The sequence below is a fragment of the Lactuca saligna genome, chromosome 1 (assembly GCF_052625555.1).
Source record: "Lactuca saligna cultivar CGN05327 chromosome 1, ASM5262555v1, whole genome shotgun sequence".
Classification (NCBI taxonomy): Eukaryota; Viridiplantae; Streptophyta; class Magnoliopsida; order Asterales; family Asteraceae; genus Lactuca; species Lactuca saligna.
Window position 1 is genome coordinate 162,965,765 of NC_136417.1, and position 23,887 is coordinate 162,989,651.

The 23,887-nt window shown below is 37.7% G+C and overlaps 1 long non-coding RNA gene and 1 pseudogene across 3 annotated transcripts; both read right to left on the bottom strand.

Annotated features, from left to right (window-relative positions):
- Positions 1 to 14,397: 14,397 nt before the first annotated feature.
- LOC145013123 (alcohol dehydrogenase-like 6) lies at positions 14,398 to 16,630 on the bottom strand (annotated as a pseudogene). Its single transcript, XR_013664844.1, has 9 exons — positions 16,573 to 16,630; positions 15,933 to 16,015; positions 15,794 to 15,870; positions 15,624 to 15,684; positions 15,438 to 15,533; positions 15,221 to 15,356; positions 15,035 to 15,091; positions 14,871 to 14,943; positions 14,398 to 14,710 (listed from the first exon to the last, which is right to left on the bottom strand). The product of XR_013664844.1 is annotated as an alcohol dehydrogenase-like 6 (transcript).
- Positions 16,631 to 16,688: 58 nt separating this feature from the next.
- LOC145045872 (uncharacterized) lies at positions 16,689 to 20,381 on the bottom strand. 2 transcript variants are annotated; one of them, XR_013681908.1, is made up of 7 exons: positions 18,566 to 20,381; positions 18,163 to 18,227; positions 17,989 to 18,090; positions 17,625 to 17,743; positions 17,235 to 17,547; positions 17,096 to 17,160; positions 16,689 to 17,033 (listed from the first exon to the last, which is right to left on the bottom strand). It is a non-coding gene; the product is annotated as an uncharacterized LOC145045872 (long non-coding RNA). The 2 variants fall into 2 exon arrangements; XR_013681907.1 differs by having other exon boundaries at positions 16,689 to 17,007; positions 18,566 to 20,379.
- Positions 20,382 to 23,887: the final 3,506 nt, after the last annotated feature.

Below are 23,887 nucleotides of genomic sequence, written 5' to 3' on the forward strand. Positions count from 1 at the left end.
GGAGTGACACTTATGACTCTAAGCTTTCTAAAGCCATTACAAGGAGGATTTCAGATTGCTATTGCTATATAAAAATCAAGGTATGATCTAAACCCTAATTCATATATTATTATTGATTATCATATGCTAGATCTAGGGTTTATGGCTTTGGATATTCAATTACATGATCATTAGACAAACTAGATCCAAAAGCTATTAGGGTTTGCATGTACACCATAGGAATGATGTTTTGCTCAAAACCCATCAGTGGTATCAGAGCCATGGCTGTTTGTTTGATGTATTTGATGCTATTGTGAATTATCCTTGCTTAAATTGGAAATTTAGGGTTTCTGGGGGCTGAACTCGCCGAGTCCATAGATGAACTCGCCAAGTTCATGGTGAACTCCCTGAGTTCATGATGAACTCGCCGAGTTCATGTCTGACTCGACGAGTTAGCTGGTCAGAAAGATGGAAAATCGGGATTTTGTGCTATTTTGGCTTAGGATTATTACCAAAAACGTTTTTGATGAATAAAATCCAATTTTTATTGATTTTGGGTGAATATCCTTACCAAAATAGAAGATAATTACCAATTAATCAAATATTTGTTTCCTTATATGATTAGATTTAATTACTTGAATTATTTGGTGAATTATCTTGCAAGAATTTGGACTAGGTCAAATTAGATAACCACCAATTAATTGTTAATTGCCTTATTTGAATTTTGTGATCTAGAATATTCTTGATAAAGTTTGGAAAAGTTTCAAATTACTCCTTTTAGATTTTATAGTTTAAATTTGAACTTAAAAGTTTTGTTTTTTGAAATTTAAATAAGTTGAACCCTAATGTTTTGAAATGTTTCAAAACTTGCCCACAAGTTTTGGAATTCAAAAGTTGGTTAAAAGATTAATTTTGAAAATGTTCAATTCTAAAACCCTAGTATTTTGAAAAGTTCAAATTACACCCCTATGGTTTTATTAATTAGTTAAAGTGTATAATTAAAAGAGATTTAATAAACCCATAAAGTTTTGGTTTACATTTAATTAAATTAAAAGTATAATTTATTAAATTAGACCACCTAGTATTTTAAAAAGTTTATAATACACCCTATACTATATATAACATTAAAAGTCTAGTGTTATATATGTATGAGTAAATAGTCATTCTTACCATTAGTAGGCCTCATTCACGAAGCTAGTCTATAAGGGGTGTTTAAGGAAATTGCCTATAAAATGGCGATTGAATGGGTATCCACTCTTACCCACCGCACTCTTGACTAGTGGAGGGTCATTAACCGAACGGGTAGGAAGGCACAGAAACCTTCCTTTATAAGTATAATGAAGTACAAAAGTAACTAAATGCTTTCATAAAATTCTCAATCTTAGTTACTTTAGGCAAAAGTGAATTGATGCAATTCATGAAATTACACTTTGTGCCATTGCAAAGACGTTAGTGGAGCGTGTGTGGTTAACCGACACACTAAATGGTTCTAAGAAAAGGTAGCAAAGGGTGACTCATTGCTTGACATAGTTCGATGGAGCGTTTGTGGTTAACTGACACATCGAATAGGTGACTGTAACATTGGGGGCACCATGTAAGTTTGCATGGTTATTCACACCCTGTTTTGTGATCCTCGGCATCCCAGTCACAAATCGAGGGGCATATCGAGATTTAAACATGCCATTGAAAAGTTCAATGAATCTCAAAAGATCTAGGAATTTTCAATAGATTTAAAACTTAAATTTTTTTTTCATGGTGGAAATTGGTAAATTGTCATTTACCTACCTTCAAATATTCTGCAACTAGATTACGACATCCCTCTTCTAGGTTGTGGAGTATTGTGTTGGATCATAGCCTCGATGTTTCATTTGGGTGTCACATCGAGGATTCTTATCAACTTAACTTGAATTTTTTCTCCTATTTCGTAGATGTCAAAGTATGACAATTACGGTCTTCCCAAATCCCGTGGAACGAGCTTTTCACATGAAAATGATATTCCACGATTCGAACGAGGAACACGAGATCATGCTTCACTTCCTCCACCTCCTCCTATTGTTCTCCCTAACCCACAAGTTCAAAATATTGAAAAGTTCAAACTCACTCAAGCCCTTTTGGTAAGTAAACATGAAGAAGGAAAGTCAGTGTATGCACACGTCCTAGAGATGAAGTCATACATTGATAGGCTAAGAATGTTGGGATCTGTTGTCTGTGAGGAGCTGGCTATTGACTGGGTTCTTCAGTCACTTCCTGACTCATATAGTGAGTTCGTAAGAGAGTACTATATGATGAACCACGATATAACCCTCGTCGATCTCACCTATATGCTTATTGCTGCTGAATCAGCAATGATTTGGCGCATTGGAAAAGCAAACTTGATTGGTGGATCTACCTTCCATACCTCTATGGATATAGGCAATGGTAATGAAAGGCATGCCATGATCGAAAAGTTTGATCATAAGAGAAAGGCAAAGTCAAAAGTAGTTCCATGTGTTGTTCCAAAAGAGTCAATTTGCTTTTATTGCCAAGAGAAGGGGTATTGGAGATGAAGCTGCCCTATTTAACATGGAATCATACAAATTGGTTGCATGATGAATGAGAATTTTCATATTTGGAAATTAGACTAATTCGTTGACAAAGTGTCAAGTGAAGGACTAGAAGATCGAGTACACAAAGGTTGTGTGTTGATCAAGTCCACCACAAGAGTGACAAAGATATTCGTCATGATTCACTAAAGGTTTAGTAAATATGATTATACTTATAAGATTAAGTGTAATTCCGAGTTGATTGAAAGAGTTTAAATCAATAGCAGAACGAATAAGAAGAATCAAGTAGGGAGAAAGATAAAAGTTTCTCTATTCTAAGAAGAAGGGAGAGTACCTTTTATTATGTTTTATGATAGACCTTAATGATTAAGAACCATATCTCAATTAATCCTTTAAGTGAGTCTTAGTGCAATTGTATGTCTAAGAAGAGGAATCGAGAATTGAAGAAATGGTTCAATCAAGAAGTCAATCATACTTCGTTCCAAAAACAAGTCTTAAAGCTAAGATTGTGAATTGAGTGACAAGTCTTAAGAAGGTTTATAACATTCATCAAATGTGGAATTTGAAAAAGGTTTTCTTATTCTTGCACATTTGAAATTGGAAAGTTGTGATGTCTTGGATAAGACAAAGACCAACTAGGACCAATTTTGTGAAGTGTTTTGTCTTGATAAAAGCTTCACTAACTCTTCAATATTTGTTTGTCGAGAAATGTTTATTGACAAAAGAATCTTATATATCAAGGAGCCAGTGGGAGTCTTAATGGTCTTGAAAATTTTCAAGAACTAATCATGAATTAACCTTATCGATCATCACTAGCACACGATTTGAGGTTTACAACCTATCGTGTTGACACTATCTTGTTTCTATGTTGTTCCAATTGAGTTAATTATGCATGTGAGTTCTATAAGTTCTCATTTGAATGCATAAAAGGCATGCACTTTGATAAATAAAAAGTACATTGATATGAAAGGGTGAGGTGCTTAACTACTTGGAAGACATGGTAGGCAGTAGTGTTACCATTAGGCAAGAGATCAAGATTGAGAAGGTTCGGTCCATATGAGTTTGGATTTGTCGCAAACTTTGGTTTTGACAAATTCACATGGATAAGAACACATACACAATTACAATCTAAGTGTCATAATATTCCCTCCTTCATGAAAATGACTATGAGGAAATGCTTTCACTAAGAGAGATTTTAAGAAGATAGTGATTGTGAAAATTGTATTCTTGAATCCGATTATGGTAACGGTATCCCTTTCCATAATTCGAATTGTGAAATTTGGCAATTAGTCTGAATTGTTTAGACACACATATGATGAAAAGGTGTATAAAGGATTATCAAAGCATTAGATATTAGAAATATGAACTTCAAAAATTCAATAAGTATTGTTTTCTGGAAGTTCAGTTGTTTTCTAAAACATGTCAAAGCTAGTGGGAGCATAAGTGTATGCTTATATGATAATAATCATCATGATAGTGGGAGCATAAATGTTGTGCTTGTATGATTATTAAGGCAAGTATTGCAAGTTAGCAATATTAATTATAGAAAACAAGAGTTATACTTTGCAAAGTCGTAAGGGTTGAAAAGTTGTTTTGCTATAATTAAGGGAGAGAATATTGTACATCATTTCAAAATATAAAGCTTAGATTGAGAAATTTTAATAAATTTAGTCAAAGGATACATAGTGTGTTCTTGAATTTTGATTATGATTATGGTATCCCTCTTCATATTTCGAATTGTAAGAATGAGACACATAAAATATTATGGCAGAAGATTGATAAATTATTATATCTTTATGTAAGACATTATGCATCGTGTCCCATACGCTTCGGGTATAGGATTGATTGCAAATGCTATAATATTTGACCATTCTAGCGCATATAGAGGGAAAAGGACTAGAATCAGTTTTGACTAAAATAATTAAACAACTATCAAAGGACGATCCAAAGCTCGCCGAGGATTGGTTGCTTGTGAGTAGTTGGAAGTATGGTATTGGATGGACCATATCGACATTATGAATAGATAAGATTCTATTAAGAATGAATTGTCATATGGAAAATATGAAAATGTTTCCATATTGGGAGTTGGATATTGAGAATCTCTGTCTAGATTAGAAACTTTTATGCAAGAAGGATGTTCAAAGGAATGTACTTTGAGTGAGAGACATCATATCTATAGAATTGTTTCTGATAGAGATTGGCCAAATCTTAATGATTTTGAGCTATGACTTTACGAAATAATCATTGCATAAAATGTTAGAATCTAGCATAAGTAACAAGAATTTGATATTCTTATACTTATGATAAGGATTGGGAGTTGTGAAATGAGTATGATTGGAAATGTGTTCATTTGATCTATTTCACAAAGTCAGGACCGTAGGTAAACATTGTGTGCATGTTGAGAGCATGGGACAAGTGTAGTAATAATTCAAGTAAGAAGTTGATTACCTGAAACAAAAAATAATGAGTAATCAATATGGTGATTAAATAAAAGGTGTTTTATTTATACTCAAAGGTTTGGGGCCATATAAGATTAGTATTATTCTTGTGTTTCACTTTGCATGTTTTGAATTCCTGAATAATTAAATTGGTTCAGAACAATAAAAATTTTCGAATGGACCACAGTCGTTCATATGTTAGAAGTAGGTATGAATGAAGACTATCGTGAATTAGTGTGTGGATTGTCTAAAGTGTATTAGACATAAGCAAATGTTTGCTGCAACGTTCATGAGTGCTTATGAATATGATTTGAGCATTGGAATAAACCCACGCTCACTTGGATCACTTCATGGATTTTATCATGAGTGATTGGTGAGATGATAATATCTTATATTCTTGAAACCGAGATGTGTGAGTTTTATTTTGCGAGTAGGTTACACATTGATAATATGTAAACGCACCAGTAACTTGGTGTCATAAAACATATTCTTCTATGTGATTCGGTGAGTGAGTGAAAGCAAGCATTGAATCAAAGATTATCCGTTCCTTTTATCCAAAGTGGGATGAAAGCGATATCTGTGGGCCCTCCGATGATTTAGTGATGGCACCTAAGCGCTTGGCCAAGCCGGGACTAATTTGATGTGTTCAATTGTAGTCTGTTGTCAGTCGTCATAAATCGGAAATCGGGAAACAGTATAGAGAGAATGATTGAAATCCATGTCTCAATCTATACGATATCTAGAATGGAGGAATATATGATCCCTTATCTAAAGGACACGCTTCTGATAGGATCAAAGTTGACAACGGTTTTTGAAAGCTACGATTGTGGATCAGGATCTGAAGTCATATGCATAATAGTTATTAGACTTATCCAAGTGGGAGACTGTTGGATTAGTGTCTAAATCCATAACTATTTTGGTATGTACTTGACCCGATGGTGCATGGTCCTTTTGGGTTGCCTTCATCAAAGCAACTTGATAGGATGAATTATGGAGAGAGAGGAGTAATTATGATTTATTAATATATTGTGAGAATAATATATTAAAGGTGAAATCATGTTGTTTAATTAATATTAGTCAATAATTAATAAGAATTAATTTTGTGGCTAAAAGACATTAATTAAACTTAAGGGACTAGAACTTTCAATTGTATGATAGTTGAATATTGGGCTAATGGACTCCATATTAGAGGGGTGGACGAATTCTGTGGGGAAACCCATTAGAAATCGCCCAAGGCCTCTAAGGAGGGAGTTCATGGGTTGCTTAGGGCCTAAGCAGTCAAATTAGAGTTTCCTTGTTAGATAACCCTAATAGCCTCACTATTTAAGGATCCCTAGAGCACCAAAAACGTGGCTAAGAGTTTCCTTAGGGTTTCCACACGTTTTTGGATGCCTCCTCTCTTATGATTCTTTATCCTCTTGCTCTTGGTGTTTGTGAGCCATTAGAGGAGTGACACTTGTGACTCTAAGCTTTCTAAAGCCATTACAAGGAGGATTTGAGATTGCTATTGCTATATAACAATCAAGGTATGATCTAAACCCTAATTCATATATTAATATTGATTATCATATGCTAGATCTAGGGTTTATGGCTTTAGATATTCAATTGCATGATCATTAGACAAACTAGATCCAAAAGCTATTAGGGTTTGCATGTACACCAGAGGAATGATGTTTTGCTCAAAACCCATCAGGAGCATATTGGTTCTCCAAGATCGACCTAAGGTCTGGATATCATCAGATGAGAGTGCACGATGATGATATTCAAAAGACAGAATTTAGGACTTGTTATGGGCATTACGAGTTTGTGGTGATGCCTTTCGGGCTCACCAATGCACCAGCAATGTTCATGGATCTCATGAATAGAGTGTGCAGGCCGATGTTGGATCGTTCGGTGATCGTGTTCATTGTCTACAAATTGGTGTACTCGAAATCCAAAGGGCAGCATAAGGAGCATTTGAGGGAGATCCTCAGAGTTCTGAGATCGGAGAGGCTTTATGCCAAATTCTCCAAGTGCGATTTCTGGTTACGAGAGGTTCAATTCCTAGGGCACCTCGTTAACCAGAATGGGATATTGGTCGAACTGGCCAAGATTGAGGCAGTGATGAGTTGGGAGGTGCCGAGATCCCCCACTGAGATTAAGATTTTCCTAGGATTGGCCGGATACTATAGGAAATTCATCAAGGATTTCTTCAAGAATGTTGTGTCTCTCACCATGTTGACACGAAAGGGTGTCGCTTTTATGTGGGGTCCGGAGCAGCAGACCTCGTTTTAGACGCTTCGCCAGAGATTATGCGAAGCTCCGGTGTTAGCCCTTCCGGAGGGGATGGAGCATTTTGTGGTGTATTGTGACGCGTCGATATCGGGATTGGGTGCGGTGCTGATGCAGAGAGGGCATGTGATCGCATACGCATCAAGGCAGCTGAAACCTCATGAGATGAGGTATCCTACCAACGATCTAGAGTTGGGGGCTGTAGTGTTCGCCCTCAATATCTGGTGTCAATATTTATATGGGGTCCGGTCTCCTCTATATACAGACCACAAGAGTTTGACGTACTTGATGGATCAGCCCAACCTGAATATGCACCAAAGAAGATGGTTGGATGTAGTAAAGGATTACGACTGTGAGATCCTGTACCACCCGGGCAAGGATAATGTTGTAGCCGATGCCCTGAATCGTAGGGCGGAGAGTGCCCCGATACGAGACATTTGCATGAGATTGACAGTGATGACTCCAGTGTTGGACACCATTTGAGAGGCCCAGGTTGAGGCCGGGAGAATAGAGAACTGCAAGAGAGAGCGGGTAGTCAGTCAGGGGACCGAGTTTGTTGCCGACAGCCGAGGGCTTTTGACCTTTCAGGGTCATATTTGGGTGCCGTTTGAAGGTGGGGCACGCACCATTCTGATGGAGGAGGCACATAGGTCGCAGTTCTCGATCTATCCTGGGGCCACTAAGATGTACTTGGACCTGAAGAGAGAATATTGGTGGCCCTGTATGAAGAGGGATGTTGCATGGTTTGTAGAGAGGTGCTTAACATGTCGCAGAGTCAAGGCTGAGCATCAGCATCCGTATGGAAAGTTGTAGCCATTAGAGATTCCCGAGTGGAATTGGGAACAGATTTCCATGGATTTTGTCACCAAATTTCCGAGGATTACGAGAGGCATCGATGCAATTTGGGTGATCATTGATCGGTTGACGAAGAGCGCTCACTTTCTTGCTATTATTGAGAGCTCTTTTGCTGAGAGGTTGGAGGAGTTGTACATAAGATAGGTGGTATGGCGGCATGGAGTTCTGGTATCTATTGTTTCAGATCGAGATGTGCATTTCACTTCCAGATTTTGGAAGAAATTCCATGAGGAGTTGGGTACGAGGCTGAATTTTAGTACCACATACCACCCATAGACGGACGGTCAGAGTGAGCGGACGATTCAGACGCTCGAGGATATGCTTCGGGCATGTGTGTTGGACTTCGGGGGAAGTTGGGACACGTATCTGCCTTTGGCTGAGTTTTCTTATAACAACAGCCATCATTCGAGCATTGGTATGCCTTCCTTTGAGTTATTATATGGGAGGAGGTGTCGGACCCCTATTTGTTGGGGAGAGGTCAGGCAGCATGTGATGGGAAGCACAAAGATAGTGCTTCTGACAACTGAGCAGATTCAGCAGGTCATGCAGAGATTGCTGACAGCTCAGAGTCTTCAGAAGAGCTACGCGGACAGGAGTCGCCCGGAGCTCGAGTTTCAAGTTGGTGACTTCGTACTCCTGAAGGTATCTCCTTGGAAAGGAGTGATCCGATTCAGGAAGAGGGGCAAGTTAGGTCCCCGATATATTGGTCCATTCAGGGTGATCGCAAAAGTAGGTAGGGTAGCATACCGGTTGGAGCTACCTGCAGAGTTAGGTCAGATTCATGACACTTTTCACATATCGCAGTTGACGAAGTGTGTGGCCGATGAGTCGGCGGTGGTACCATTAGATGATATCCAGGTGGATGCAAGCCTGAACTACATTGAGAGACCGGTTACGATTATGGATTGGAAGATCAAGGTTCTGAGGAACAAGGAAGTGCCCCTAATGCAAGTCCAATGGCAACATCGGAGGGGGTCCGAGCTGACTTGGGAGTCGGAGCAAGAGATGCGTGAGCAGCATCCAGAGTTGTTTGCGGAGTGAGACTTCGAGGATGAAGTCTGATTCTAGTGGGGGAGAATTGTAACATCCAGACTAGGTATATTATTTTATTCATTTGTTTTGAGTTTGGGGAGGAACTCAGCGAGTTGATGCTTAGACTCACCGAGTAGGATCGCGGGTTCTTATCCAGATTGGTGACCGGACTCGACAAGTCAACTCGTAGACTCGGCGAGTCCATGCTGTTAACTGAAACCCTAATTTCTTGGGTCTGGGATCTATTTAAAGTCTCTTATAGCCTTCAGTTGCGGCTACCAGAACCTAGAGAGAAACCCTAGGAGATCTAGAGCATTTTTTAGGAAGTAAAGGCCATTTTTGATCCTTGTGTTGGTATTCTTGCAAGAAGAAGGTGACCAAGGCAAGAGGGAGCTGAAGAGGGTGCTATTCTGTAGATTTCAGAGCCCATGGACTTCATATTTGAGGTATAGATTAGATCCTTCTTCAGTTTTGGTGTTAACCTTTGGAGTTAGGGTTTTCTAGACCCTTTAGAGGCTTGATTTGATGAGCATTTGGTCTCTACTCGTATTGAGGATTTCGATCTGGATCCAAAGAGGTCCAGAGACCTTAACCCTTTGATCTTTATGATTGATATTGGGAAGCATGAGCTTAGGATGTCATATTTGAGGTTATTTCTTTAATTAGAGTCTTTAGGCCTTTGCATGAGCACCAAGTTCGGAGCTTTACGTGATTATCATGCTTGGGAAGGTCAGATATATGGATTACAGGAACAGATCTGACCTCAGGAGGTCATTTAAGTTTGAGCATGGCATGAACTCGCCAAGTCCAAGAACAGACTCGATGAGTAGGATTAGTTTTCCCCATTAATCACACAGTTGGTGCCTCGCTGAGTTGGGGAAATGACTCGGTGAGTTAGAGGGGATTTAGAGGACCTGAGTTCATGACTGAACTCGCCGAGTCAAGAGCCTAGCTCAACGAGTTGGGTGGGTTGTCTCGCAATTCACAACCAGAGATGATTTCGAAGAGTGGAGGGTTGACCCAGTGAATCAAGTGAGGACTAGGGGTGAGGAGGACACGCATAGACTCGCCGAGTCACATTTATGCACTCGACGAGTCTGGTCAAGGTTTGACCGTTGACTTTTGTTGACTTTTAGGGTTTGGTCAACAATTGTACTTGCGGACTGTTGATGGGTAAAATGGTCTTTTAGCCTTCTTAGAGGACATGTGAGAGCCTAGTCTAGCCTGGAGTTTCGTTATTGATTGAGATGATTGTTTATGTGTTTAGAAAAAGGCTACATTAGTGTATACACGAGCGGGATATTACCCAAGACATCCGAGGTGAGTCTTCTCACTGTACTTTACCTTTAGTGGTAATTAGAGTTATGTGACAGAGTTATTGTATGCTATTTATGTGATGTGTTGCACTGCATTATTTCTATGTGATTTATGTCGTATATATATCAGAGTTAGATCTGGAAGGTTCACAGAGTTAGGACCAGAAGGTCCACAGAGTTAGGGCCCAAGGGCCAATAGAGTTATAGCCTCGAGTGGCTAGTATGTGTTATGTGTGGTATTTTGGGGAACTGACTAAGCTTCGTCCTTACAGTGTTTTGTGTTATGTGTTTCAGGTACTAGTGAGGATCGCGGGAAGGCGTCGACATGATCAGTACACACACATGCGGAGTTTTATTTATATGCTATGATCTTGGGATTTTGACTTATGTTTGAATATATGAATCAATGGGTTTTATAATATTGTGAAATAAAGTGTTTTTAAAATGTGAAAGTTTGTTTAAAATTTTACGACATTACATATCTAGGATGCCCTAGGCTCACCACATGGTCTTTACCAGGAATGCCATGGGCATTCCCCCATGGTATGATATCCAAATGTTACAGGCTCCCCTGGGGGTCATCCATTCAAGTATCACAGAGACAACTAACATACCACATCACACGTAATGGGCCGACATTGCTGTCTTTGACCTATGGATATAGTGAGAATACTCACCTCGAGTGCCAAAGCTTATCGAAAGAAATCCCTAGTTCCTTCCCTGACGACACCTCTGAGCTATTAGATCAAAATAACACCCAATTAGCTTATGGGTTCCATTCTAAGGCCCACCATCCACACTTTGGGCAAAATGACCATTTTACCCATGATCTAACATGCATCAAAACTACAGCTAAAATCCAAAATATCCACAATGTCCACTAATGCATACAAGCCTTATCCTAAGCCCATAACTCCCTCAGTTACAATTCTGATTACCTTAAGTACCCCTTAGAATAACTTGGGCAAAGACATGGTCAAAAGTCAAGGTCAACGGTCCGAGTTGACCCAACTCGTCGAGATGTCATTCAAATCGTCGAGTTTCTCCATTAACTAAACAGACCAGGAAAACTCTCATTAACTCACCGAGTTCACTAATGAACTCACCGAGTTAGCTAGAAATCCAACAGCTTAATGCATTAAGCTATTTGCCTCGAATGTAGGAATTCCAAATCACAGATCTCCTCTAAAAAGATGTCTAGAAGGGTAAAGTTTCCAACTTTACCCTTAGGAACCATCCAAAATGAGTCAGACCCAAACCTATACTCATTAGAGTGAGGATTAACCCATTAAGCCCTTAAACTCTCAAAACATAGACCCAAAATACAGATCTGACACCAAAAGGCTGGAAAATCACGTAAAGTTTCCAACTTTACGTCCATGCATGCTAAAAGAAACCATTGGGCTCAAAATGGGCTTAAAAGAAATTTATTTCATGAATGGGACCTAGAACTTAGTAAATCTTGCAACTTTAAGTCTAAAGGGGCCATAAAATGGTCAGATCTAACATAACAACTTGTGGAACACACAACTTCCTGGACAATCCACCCATGAGCCCAAAAATAAGATAAAACTCCAAACAAAGAGATCTAGATGATAACAAAAAAAGGTATAAACTTGATACCTCCAAAAGACTGTAACAATTGGGGAGATTCTGGATCTAAATCTTCACTCCAAGCTTTATACCTCCAAGTTCAAAGCTTCTTCAAAAGAGAATAAAAGATCAACACTCAAGACCTTTTACAAGCTCTCACACTCACAAAATAAGATAATGCACGCTATTAGCGTTTTTTTCTGGATAGAGGAGGCTGGTAAGGAGGACAACTAAGGGATTTAAGGCCTTTAAATAGGGTGCAACACCCTAAAAATTAGGGTTTTCTCCCCAGTTGCCAACTCGCCGAGTTGAAGCACCTCAACTTGTCGAGTTGGTTCATTAACCTTCACAGACAACGCCCTCTCGACACGACGAGTTAAAGGTTCCAACTCACCGAGCCCCAAAGGAAAATACAACCAATTTGAAGAACAAGTTCATACCTAAAACAAGCGTTAATAATCTCCCCCACTTGAACTAGACTTTGTCCTCGAAGTCTGTACTTAGTTTTCTCAACACACTAAACAATGTGAGCAGCACTACCACATCCCGAGAATACTACTGACTTCCCAAGGAAACTGAAACCAAACCTAGAAGAACTACCTAAGCCTGAAGAAGAACAAACCTTAAACCCTTGTAGAAAACCCACCTCTACCTTCCGTGAAACTCGAAATCTCAAATACATCTGACTTCCTGACAAACCACCCACTCTGAACCACTATCAAACCGATAATGTATGAAGCCTATAGTAACCAAATACTTCCAACCCAGATTATCATGATGCTTGTAGGAACAAAATCACTGATCATATACAGCTACAGAACACTTATACTTGAAAGGAGGCTCAGATAATACTTTGAGTAGAAGATTTATCCCTACAACAGTTAAACTCAGACGAGATCTGTTCAACAGGGTCAAATCAACCATTCTGAGATTATTTAATCCACTACAAGTGAATTAGCATTTCCCGGACAACAACAGAATTGATACAACCGAGAGAACTGCAACAGATAACATACTTGTTGAATCAATTATTGGAGCACGGGCCTACCTTAGCTGATATTGTAATGACCAACGCCTCTCTACTGGGTTCTTTCCTTATCCTCACAACTACGAGAGATCCGCAAAATAGATGGAGCAGGTGTACTCATTGATTCCTCCTTCTTATTGAACAAATGGCCCCCTTATGGCCTACCGGTTGTAGAAAAACATAATAGACTCCCCCCTACAACAATTCCTGCTGTTATGATAAATCCAAGTACACTTGTAGCAGCCCAAATCCCTGGAACAACAACTTCATTGTCCAGTTTCGCATGCACGCTGCATTGACCACTACTAGAAAAAAAGCCTTTTACGACGCTCATTGCGTGTCGTAAAAGGCTCAGACAACGCGCAAATGCGCGTCATGGAAGGCCCTGTCATAAAGAGAGACGACGCGCATTTATGATGCTCATTTACGACGCGCAATTACGACGCGCGTTTACGACATACAATGCGTATCAAGAAAGGCCCTGTCATAAAGGAAGACGACACTCATTCGCGTGTCGTAACCTTACGATGTGCGTGTTAATGACACGCAATGCGTATCAAGAAAGCCCCTGTCAAGAAAGTCCATGTCATAAATGAAGATGACACACATTTTTGCGTATCATAATTTTAAATGTTTAAAAAAACATTATTTATAGATATACTAATTTTTAAATTAAATTTGCATTTAATGTCTCATAATCACAAAAGAGCATGAAAGAACATTATTACACGATGGGGAGAGAAGAAGAATTGTAAAACACAAAACCAAAATTTTATTATAGACTTCAAGGAAGATCAGTTACAAAGTCACATAAGACATACAAATACAATTCAAACCATTGGGACTTTTATTCCTAACATTACAACTCTTCAATGGCCACAGTTCAATCATTGAGTTCCTAAAACCTTAACTTCTATAACAGTTGCTTATATTTAATCGCTAACTTATTAAATCGTGATATAATTTCCAGAATTCTAACATAATTACCAAAATACCCTTAAGTCTAGATTATATTCCAACAGTAATAACAAATGGAATTGTATTGGAAGCTCCATCTCACCAGCATTGCGAAGAGCTTATTGGTTCATCGGAGATGTCTTCTAAACCCTACAATAGATTCATATAAACTACAAACTTGTTGAAAAAGTAACACATATGTTGTTTAACTAGAATGAAATTGGTATTTGACAAAGACCAACAAAATTAAAGAGAAAGAAGCCCACACCTACCTGCTACTATATGTACTAGAGGCTATGAAGTTTACCATGGATTATTAACAACTATTATTCAATAACGAGTTTATAAGGACTTTCAAGATTTTATGACTCTTTTCAGCATCTGTAAAAAGTTTCTCAATTATAATAGCAGTACTTCTGTTGAATATGTAATCAGTGATATTTGCAGTTGTAACTATACCTTGTTCACCAAGGAAAAACAGAAGAACTAGGGGAGAAGAAAAGAGGGATTAGAACAGTAGAAACAAGAAAAAACAGAGGAACAATATTGGTTGGTGCTATAGATAACTTAACTGAATAAAACTTGGTTCTTAACACATTAAAAGGACAACGGTTACATCTATATATGTTAAATAAGATAGCATCCAAGTATAACTTGAGGGGCAGACACAAGAATTTTCAACAATAGTGGCACCAAAGCCTGTAACAACAAAAAAGATAACATCAAGGCTTATCTAAATATCCATATTTGGGTTAAGGCTTCTCTAAATATCCAAAGCTTGTAACAACAAAAAAGATAAGATCAAGGCTAAGGGAAAATAAGTAATTTTAGCAAAATAAGATGTAATACTACTTCCAACCTATAGCAAGCTATGGTATGATAATCCTGGGATAGTTGTTGTAGTACGGTAGTACCTTGCGGTACGAATAAACCTAACAAACACCAGATGAAATATGTATATTTTAGCATTATATGTATATTTTAATAGTATACGGGTTTGTTAACCGTGTGATTCTAGCATACCTTTAAATTATATGAAAAGTTTGTAACTTCTTTCTTGAAGCATGGTGGTGCATGGTTCTAATAAGGTGGACACACGTATTATAAACATTTTTAATTATAAAATTATGATAAAATGTTGAAACTATTAATTTTATATAAATTGTAACGTAGGAGACTTACATCGTTTGAAATAAGTGTAATTATTACCTGGGAATATCTAATTTTGGTTTCCATCCTCCAAAAAAAGACCCTTTTGTGTTTATCCAGTAATAAATAATCCATAATGACATGCTACATTTGGGTTTGTCTTAGGAACCCCAAGAGTAACTCTCACACCCCACCCCTAATAATCAATGACAAAAATAATTCTTTTTTTTTTACCTTTTAAAGATTAATAGATTAAGAAAGGAGTTAGTTAGGTTACATCACAGCAAGAATGCAAAGTTGTATTTATCATCTCAGTGCTTCTAATACATTCAAATGAATATTCTACACCACCATCTGTAAGTCGCCTGATAGCCTGAAATCATAAATATAAGAAATCAACTATATTATCGTTATTAATCTTATTATTGGAGTATTTATTAACATAAACATAGTACTAGTGTACCTGTTGAACTGTCTCATCATATCATTTGGGTTGATGAAATCTATTACTCCAAAAGCTTTTGCTGCACAAATAACAAAAATCATTATTAATGAACAATTTTTATACTAATCACATCAAGAAAGACTTGTTAGATTTACCACTTGTTATGAAAATAAATCGTGTGTTATTACCTTTCTCTTTCTTTTCAGGATTAAGTGTCCACCCCAATTATCCTAGATGTGCCCCTTATTTTAGCACCTTGTGCAACCTAATCAATTGATATTTCAATTAGCCAATAAAAATGATATAAAAATAGGTTTAGATACTTACAGATAACTCTACAGTTCCCAAACCAAAAATCGCAACTGTTGATCCTTAAGAAACATCAGAAACACTCCAAGTTGCACCCAAACCTATAGAAACAATTCTATTTACAACATTTCTTTTCAAAATATTCGTATTTATGAAAAATGAAAAATTGGTCCCTGTGGTTTGCCTTTTTCTTTGGTTTTTGTCCCTCAAGTTTCAAATTTTCAAAATTGGTGTACTTTTGTTGCGGTTTTTGATCCTGTTCCAACTTGAAAAGACTATTTTTCCCTTACGTAATTTCTTTTGGATTTTCTTTTCAAATGACTAAAAAGAGGGGTCCCTTATTTAAATTTATCTAGAAAAGAGATCAGAAGAGCAAAATAGTCTTTTTCAAGTTGAGGAGGGACCAAAATCAAAACAAAAGTATGCCAAAAGGACCAAATTTGCAATTTTATATATATATATATATATATATATATATATATATATATATATATATATATATATATATATATATATATATATATATATATATGTCACAAGGTAAAAATAGTCTTTTTCATTTTGAGAAGGGACAAAAACCACAAAAAAGGACCAAATTTGCAACTTTGAAACTTGAGGGATCAATTATGCAAATTTATGTTTTACAAAGCTTGTTTACCTACTGCTGTTCCACAACTAAGGAGGCAAACTTTTTCTAGAGGGGCAGTTTTGGTCATTTTTACAACACATCCATAATTAACAACTGTATATTCACTAAAACTAGAAACAACACAATAGTGATAAGTGGGCTTCCCCTTGACAAAAAACCGAGTTTTTTGATCACTGTAACATCTATTGTACCAGTCAACCTCACATGCTAGACTTTCCCGGTTAGATATGTCATGTTCTCCCAAATATTTGATTTTTGTTTATCAAATATTACATCTCATACAAAAACAAAAACAAAAAATATGAATGAATTTGGTTTACTACGTACAGGGTACAAGGTGTTTGAGGTGTTTGAATTCTCCTACAAGAACAACTACCATAAAGCGTTCCACTTCAATTTCCTTGAGATTCATGCAATCCCTTAAAATCATCACCTCCAAATTATCTACACCACCATTCACACTAGGGTTCCTATCATTCCAAAATTTCAATCCACAACTCAAATAACAGAATTTTGTTTGATGATTGCTTACTTTAAAAAGGAACTCGTGAATGAGTAAGATGTTGAAAGGTCAATATGTTTCAATTTCTGTAGCCCCTGAAATATTAACAACATACTTCAATACTTGTTACTTGTTGTTAAGTGGGAAATAGGAAAAGCACTATGTGTACCTTCACCAGCATACGGGTCTTGTAGTCATGATGTTTGAATCCTTTTAGTCTAAAATATTAATACTGCTAGTAACCTATCAGCTCATTTTCAATGCCACAGCAGGAGAGTTAAAAAATTAGCTGTAAGATATATTTTGTTTTCCCCTAACAAATTTACTCATATCAACTCCTATCATCATGGATTTTCTGTTTCAAGTAGCACCTAGTAATCCAAATGTTATCTGGAGTGCCAGCGAGGATGCCACTCTGAGACAGCATGATCTTCGAGAGGTCACTTTTTGTCCCTATGCTGAATCTTCTCACCAAGAATGTCCTAACATATTAGTAAGCATGAGACAATCTGGTTTCCATATTTATAACAAAAAGGTTACAAGAGACCTAAGAAGTCACATGTTTAGTTTTTGATGCCAGGTTGACTTGCGAAATGAAGCAAAGAAGTCATTAGGTAGTCCACCTAAGCAGTCACTTATGCTGAATCTTCTCCAAGGTCCTTCATTTCTGCAACATCTCTATTTCACCACGAATTTCTTAATAATAATAATAATAATAATAATAATAATAATAATAATAATAATAATAATAAATTACATCGCATGTGTCTACAAGAGCTAGAAAATTGTCAGGAAAGGCTAAAGCATATAAAATAAAAGCAACTAATTCACTCTTATTAGTTTCACCAAAAACACCCATCAATATACTTAGCCTCTGAAACATATAAAAAAATAGAGTTATTAAAAATATGAAAATTTATTACCTTTATTTTGCTTAACCAGGTCTGAGAAGCACCAACAAAATCCTCACATACTTGAGATCCATCATGACTTTTTAGAGACTTATCTATAATCTCATCAGTTCTCTACATCAAAAAATAAAAAATGTAATAAGAACTTTTTAATTGAATAAAAAAATGGTTATTTATAATACTAACCATGAATGAGCTAACAAAAGCATGGGAATGTGTTCCACGAAGTGGTATTCCAAATATTTTTCCAGCTGCACAATTGCTAACATTTCAAAATAATATATATATATATATATATATATATATATATATATATATATATATATATATATATATATAAGCTACATTTCTACATTGTTATTTGTAGCAATATCTTAATGCCACTATACCACCATATGGGCCCTACATATAAAAGAAACAAGAACTTTTGCAAAAAAAAAAAAGGAGGGGTAAAATGGCCATCCCATTTGATTAGAAGGTCACGAATCCGATTTTGAAGATTCATAACTGGATGCATAAGGGTTAAAAGTGATGTTAGTTTAAAGAACAAATGACATATTAAGTAAGCACATGGAAAAACAACAATCACCTAAAAGGGATCATTAGGTTGCACTCCAACAATCTTCACTCGTTTAATACATTTCTAATGCTTGTTCTAAGTATCAATTATTGATGTAACCTGTTATCAATGAGCCCAATTAGATAACTTCCCTCTTATGCTTTTCATCAAACATCTTCTCTGCAACATCTATCTGGCCAAACATTATGAATCCAATGTCTAAAATTACCCTCTTAAGTGAAGTTGCCCTCATAGTGATAAAGAATTCACAGATGTACAACAACTATGTCTTCTGAAAGATTAAAAGCTACATATAATATTATACTTAATTAAAAGGACAAAAGAATTCAAGAAAAGTATGTATGAATGAATACCTTCAAATTACCTCAATGGAAAAGGGAAAGCTTCATATAATTAGAGGTTGATATACAAGAACTTAGGGTTCACCAAATAAAATAGTAGGTATAAGTGTAGAAGAAGGAACTGAAGTTGGAATCGAGTTTTGGTATAGAAATCGATGGCAAGGAGTTGTTATGAGAAGGGAAACAAGAGTTATCAGCTTACATGGATGATAACCATGGCAGATCGAAAAGGGAAGTTGTTCTCCTTCATTCTCATTATGAGTACCTCAATTAAGCGTTGATGGAAGAGGAGTAACAATGGAGACCATCATTTCAACGGTATCAAATTAGAACAATCCAAATAAAGTCAGTTATCCCGACAGGCGACGCGCCCAGTTGGAGGCGACGACAGCCGACCGGAAAGATGTAAACGGGGTACAATTTTTAAATTGTTTTTTTATTTGAAGCATGGGGATGAGAAATAAAGAACTGGCAATTGTAAGATAAAAAAACATTACCTTAATCTACTTTGAAACAAGCGTATCGCGGTGCATTGAAAGCTACCCGCAGAACAGTTTCCCTGTTGAGAGAATCTCCACGTATAACCACGTGTAACCACCGAATCAATAAATTCAATCATACCGGTCGCTTCAATCGAATCCTAATATACAAGGAAAAAAATCAATAGCAAAACTGGTAGATTTTGAGACCAGTTAGACAAAACGGTGGCAATAGGGTACCAAATCGGCATTCCAAAAACACAAAATTGGCGACCCAAACACCAAAATTGGCAATCCTAATCACATATTAGACCAATTCCGATCTCTAAAAACATGTTCCAGCAATCAATTTTGCCATTTAGTGGGATCGTAGAGTTTCCGTACCAAAGTACGTTTCCACCAACGATCGGAACGATAACGTACCGTTATTGGGAACGAAACGTTCAGAACATGGATCATGGCTGATAGAGTGATCCCTGTGACTATGATATTAACGCATATTGAAGTTATAATTCATCAAGGGAAAAGAAGTTAGGGTTTGGGGGAAGAAAAGAAGAAGAAGCTCATTACCTCAATAATTGAAGAACTGAAGCGGGTCAAAACATAGATTTCCGATGATTCCCATCGTTATCTCTAATTGTTCTTATCTAAGCAGTCTGAAATCAAGATGTAAACATAAGTATCAAAGATACGGATTTCACCCCTTTAAACCTAATTTTTGATACCAAGAACAAAAAGGGTGGATTTGATTCCTTGTTGCTAAGGATTTACGCATGTACGTCGACACCACCATCGAAATTGACAACGCCATCTCCGAAATTGACCGGAAAGCACCTCCGTTCATCATCACCAACGGATCCATCCCAGTCTCCCTTCTTTCCATCACTTCTCACAATAGAGAAACAAGAGGGAGAGTCGATTGCGAAGATGAAAGATAGAAAGAAGCTAGAAAAGAACAAGGCGGGTTTTCAAAATTTTGGGGATTTCGTTTCCCCTTGTCTACTAAACGCGCGTTTCAATTAAAATTATCCGTGTTTTTAATTTTTTTACATTAGATACTAATTTAAGGGCACGGAATTATGCTTGACTTAAATCATTAAATTTTTTGAAGAGATGACACTTTTTTAATGTCACTCTCTTTTGCGTAACATAAATCAATGAGTGTCGTGGTTTGCACGTCGTAAAAGGGTCTTTTTCTTGTACTGGACCCCGAACCTACTGAACTCTCAACCATGTTCAGTAGTCTTGGGTCTCTTCCCGAGACCTTCCACCATATGCACCTGATTTGATCCCTTCTTCCCAAAATGTTCCCAATTGGTCATCTGCTCCCGACTCTAGAAATCCGATCATTTAGGCACCCTGAAATACTTACAAACTCCCTAATATCATCCCGCATCATAACCCGATATCTCACCATCTTCATTTCCTCATATACTGCATACTACGGTACCAACAAAACCCTCTCCCGAAACTTGGTGTGATCTTTGCCACTGTCTTAGTAGTCTAGTGGAGATCCAAAAACTCTCATGCCAACTGATGCACCTCAAACTCCGGAGAAAACTCAGCCCGAAATTTGGTCGAATGGTCATCCCTTGATATAGCATCAATAGGATGATCATCTAACTCACTACCAACCTATTCCTACCAATCATGTGCCCTGTCCTTCAATAGGAAGGAATCATATCTTCCCTTTCGTTTCCTTAGGGAAAAAACTCGTCCTGAACGCATTAGCTATAACGGCTAACCACCTCCTACTGGCAACAGGGACCCTTTTCCCATAGAATGCAGGAGCTCCACAAGCACGGAATTCACGGAAATAATGAGTGTGGCCTCCAATGATAGCCATAACCTCAACACGGGACGCTCCCAAATGCTCATCCAAGATCTCCAAAACCTCTCCTTGACCGAACACAAAATCATAGGAGTCTTCTCCAAAACACTGCGAGTAGTCTCCGACAAGATGAATTTCCCCACATCTACTCACAAATCGGCTCAGTACCCTTACCTGAGCCTGAACTAAAACCTAAACCTCCTTCCTGGAAGCTCTTCACCAAATTAAAATACAATCATGCAAAACATCAAAACATACCTAAGAATCCTTCTCCCATAAGCTTCTCAGATTCTCTAAAACTCTCTCTGATTCAAGTATAGATCTTGTGCTTTCAGTAGTATGGGCCCATTACTACCTTCCACACCTATCCATACTTTCCTCAAGGATCATCCCGAATCCTCTAAGTCACCTTCTCATCTGATGCACTAAATCTCACTAAACAATGCGATTACATCCACTGCAGCACTCCCTGGGCTCACCTAGGTTTCTGAGCTCACTCAGCCATCAACTGCTGCAGAACTCCTCATAATGTCAGTCATCCACCTCATGAATACTATCATATTCACTTAGTAGTTGAATCCCATCATCTAGATTTCGACAAAGCACAAAGCAAGAAGTATTCATGTAATCACACTCCAATCCATAAGACTATCATATAATAACGAACCCAATCACCACCACTAATGCTAGAAATTCTGTAACATTCGGATTTTCAGGGTTATTATTGTGTATATGAATCTTTTTATTAAAGGAGAGACTCGACGAGTTGAGGATCCAACTCGCCGAGTCGAGTTGGGTTTCTTGCGCGGATTTAATGAGTGGACTCGATGAGTCAGAGGAGGGACTCGCCGAGTAGGTGCTGGGCAGAGAAACCCTAATTTCTTGGGTTTGGGACCTATTTAAAGGTCCATATGGCCTTCATTTACGGCCACTACACCCTGATAAAACATAGTGAGTAGAGAGGAAGCTTGTAGTGAAAGAAGAGGGCTAATTCATAATCCTTGGAGTGTCTTAGCAAAGGGAATGAAGGATTTCGAGTTGGGCTGTCTTGTGGGACTCAAATCTTCCATCATTTCGTTCAGAGCTGCTGTGAGAGGTAAGGATTCATGTCTATCTTCGTTTGTTCAGTAGATTTCATGATCTAGGGTTTCTTCATGCTTTATTTAGCTTGAATCTAGAGTATGCGAGGTCCCATTGTGAAATGATTTCCTAGATCTGGACCTTAAGAGGTCCAGAGAGTCCCTCCCATTCTGCTTTATGCCTTTTCCTTGGAGTTATAAGCTAGGGTTGTCATGATATGAAGGATTTCACCAAAATAAGCATAGATAGCCTTGCATGTGTACCAAGATTCGACCTTTACGTGGTTATTGGTCATAGGGAAGTCAAATCTACGGATTAGAGGAATGGATCTGACCTCAGAAGGTCAGATGAGTGTGGTCATGGGAGTAACTCATAGAGTCCATAGGGAGACTCGACGAGTCAGGTAGGGGTTGCCCTGCAATTCGTTGTTGAGTAACTCGACGAGTAGATAGGGAACTCGTCGTGCCTGAGAGGTTCAAAAGGGATTCAGAGAACCAGCATGGACTCTCCGAGTCTGGTCAAAGTTTGACCCTTGACTAGAGTTGACTTCGTTGACTTTTAGGGTTCGGTCAATGATTTGGTCTTATGAGCCATTAGAGGGGTAGAATGGTCTTTTACCCTTCTTAGAGGACTTATAGAGGAGAATTAGCCTAGCCTTTAGAAGTTGTATTAATTAGAGAAATTATTTATGTAAGTAGGCGGAGGCTAGCGTAGTATTTCAGAGTACGAGGTTTACCGAATATCCGAGGTGAGTCTTCTCACTATACTTTACCTTGAGTGTAATTAGAGTTATGTGATAGAGTTATTGTATGCTATTTATGTGATGTGTTACACTACATTATTTCTGTGTGATTTATGTCGTGTGTATATCAAAGTTAGAACCGGAAGGTTCACAGAGTTAGGACCAGAAGGTCCACAGAGTTAGGGCCCAAGGGCCCACATAATTATAGCCTCGAGTGGCTAGTATGTGTTATGTACGGTATCTTGGGGAACTCACTAAGCTTCGTGCTTACCGTGTTATGTGTTATATGTTTCAGGTTTCTCTCAGGATCACGGGACAAAACCGGCTTGATTGTACACACCAGAGGAAGAGTTATGTTTTGGGGATCATGAGTTATTATTTAATTGAATACGGAGTTTTGATTTGTAACATAATGAAATGGGATTTTTACGAAAAGTGTTTAAGAATTTAGTATTTTAAATGAAAATTTTAGTTTTGAAAAATTACGGTGTTACAAGTTGGTATCAAAGCCTTGGTTTGAGGGATTCGGATGCACCTTCGGGTAAATCTGGACTCAAACTGAGGAATTGAGAAAAAATTCAAAGAAATGATTTTTTTCTAAAGCAAATAAGAGTTCAAAGAGAAAACAATAAGGAGCAGTGTGTACAATTAGCTAGAGCCCGAATGGTGTTTTCCCAAAATACCCTTACTTTTGTGTTATGAGATATTTATAAGACATTTTATGAGATATTATGCATGATAGAGACAGATTAGGTAATTCATATTTTAGGAATAGAGTGGCCTGATTTGTGATGCCTTAGCCTAGGAGTTGCTATTATTGGTGATGCGCTTTGAGTACGTGATGAGTAAGAGTGTCCA